The sequence below is a fragment of the Piliocolobus tephrosceles genome, chromosome 21 (assembly GCF_002776525.5).
Source record: "Piliocolobus tephrosceles isolate RC106 chromosome 21, ASM277652v3, whole genome shotgun sequence".
In the NCBI taxonomy this organism is placed as follows: Eukaryota; Metazoa; Chordata; class Mammalia; order Primates; family Cercopithecidae; genus Piliocolobus; species Piliocolobus tephrosceles.
This window is the reverse complement of record NC_045454.1, coordinates 34,579,577-34,582,105: the sequence shown is the minus strand read 5'-3', so window position 1 is coordinate 34,582,105 and position 2,529 is coordinate 34,579,577.

The window sequence follows — 2,529 nt, the reverse complement described above, 5'->3', positions numbered from 1 at the left end:
GAGAACAAAGGACAGGCCACTACCCTGGAGAGGACTGGCGGTTAGATTTCACTCATATACCTAAGTCATGAGGACTTCAATACTTACTAGTTTGCGTTGATACCTTCACGAATTGGGTTGAAGCCTTCCCCTGTAAGACAGAAAAGGCCCAGGAGGTAATCAAAACCCTGGTCCATGAAATAATTCCTAGATTTAGACTTGCCCGTAGTTTACAAAGTGATAATGGCCTGGCTTTCAGAACCATGGTGACTCAGGGAATTTCCAAGGAGCTAGGGATACAGTATCACCTTCATTGTGCCTGGGGACCACAATCCTCAGGGCAAGTCAAGAAGATGAATGAAATACTCAAAAGGCACTTAAGGAAATTAACACATGAAACTCACCTCCCATAGCCTGCCTACCTTCTTGCCCATAGCATTATTAAGGATCCGAAATTCTCCCTACAAGATAGGACTCAGTCCTTATGAAATGCTATATGGATGGCCTTTTCTCACAAACGACCTCTTACTTGATCGAGAAACTGCCAACTTAGTCAAGGACATAACTTCTTTGGCTAGGTACCAACAAATCCTTAAGACATTACCCGAGGGATGTCACCGAGAAAAGGGAAAAGCATTGTTCCATCCCGGGCATCTAGTATTAGTCAAGTCCCTCCCCTCTACCTCCCCTTCCCTAAATCTATCCTGGGAAGGACAATATTCGGTTACCCTCTCCACTCCAACTGCAGTCAAGGTGATTGGAGTGGAGTCTTGGATCCGCCACACCCGAATCAAACCTTGGACGCAGCCTGAAAAACCCACAGAATCATTAGTTCGGGAATCTAAGAGTCAGCCGGACAAACCTTCTTATACCTGCGAGTCATTGGAAGACCTACATATCCTCTTTCAGAAGGAAAAACCACAGGAAATTAATCAGTGCTCATAAGTTCTACCTCAGTTCTTGTTTTAAAAACAGAATGTACTCTAACATTCTATCTTTCCTTGCCTTTGCCCAAGTCTTGACCTTTTCCCGTTCAACCTCTTCCCCTAATCTTGAGGGAATTATAAACATGTCCTCCAGGTTTTTTTTGTCTTGTTTTTTTTTTTTTTGAGAGGGAGTCTCGCTCTGTCACCCAGGCTGGAGTGCAGTGGCCAGATCTCAGCTCACTGCAAGCTCCGCTTCCCGGGTTTACGCCATTCTCCTGCCTCAGCCTCCGAAGTAGCTGGGACTATGGGCGCCCGCCACCTCGCCCAGCTAGTTTTTTGTATTTTTTATTAGAGACGTGGTTTCACCGTGTTAGCCAGGATGGTCTCAATCTCCTGACCTCGTGATCCACCCGTCTCAGCCTCCCAAAATGCTGGGATTACAGGCTTGAGCCACCACGCCCAGCCGTCCTCCAGGTTTTTATTTGAAGCACATCCCAGCCAGAGTAACTCATCCTGTTGGGTTTGCATGAACGCTCATTCCCCCTTATATACAGCAGTTCTGGCCCCCCCTCAACATATGGGTGGAAAGCTCTGCAGCCTTATATATAGCTAACACTTTTAAGGGCCCAGGGTTTTTTCATCCTAGTGATAGGTCCAATTTCCCTGACAGGGCTCAAGCAGCCTTAAAAGCAGCCGCTGCCATTCTCCGACAATTCACTATATCAGTCATCCCAATCTTAGGTTCTATGGGCACAATAACCTCCTTCTCTTCGCCTCCACTCTTTTGTATCTCCCGTCAAGTGTTCCCAGGATCACAAGACGTGGGACACATGGCTGGCTGCAACTATACACTTCCCTTGGATCTAGACTTCAAATATTCCAATTCCTACAGTACCACTACTGGCACCCCTACGTTTTGTGGAAATAAACATGAGCTCCTTGGAAACCCTATTTCAGTCACCTGTCCCTTAAGATTTACCAACCCAAGCCAAATAATTTCCCCACCAGAGGCCAAAACAAGCAATTACTGCTGGGGCAGGCTTCCCTTTGCCCAGAATATTCCCCTCCTGGGACTTTGTTCCTCTCTCACAGGCGAAGGGTTAAAAAAACCCCATTGCTCCCTGCTTCCTGTCTGTGGAGCATGAGTTTTTCTTACTGCTGCTAGCCACCGGTTTGCCTTAGAGGAATCCCGTAGTATGTCCTTGGCAAATTATATTCAGCTCCAACCGCTAGGAAGTCGTCCATTTGTCCCAAACCCTCGAATCATGGGAACGAGAAATGAATTTAGACCAACCCCAGCCCTTATGAGATTTTCAGCTACAGGGGTGTATAGAACCCCGACAAGAGTTTTCTTTGTAAGGCCGGGCACGGTGGCTCAAGCCTGTAATCCCAGCACTTTGGGAGGCCGAGACGGGCGGATCACGAGGTCAGGAGATTGAGACCATCCTGGCTAACACGGTGAAACCCCGTCTCTACTAAAAATACAAAAAATTAGCCGGGCGAGGTGGCGGGCGCCTGTAGTCCCAGCTACTCGGGAGGCTGAGGCAGGAGAATGGCGTGAACCCGGGAGGCGGAGGTTGCAGTGAGCTGAGATCCGGCCACTGCACTCCAGCCTGGGCGACAG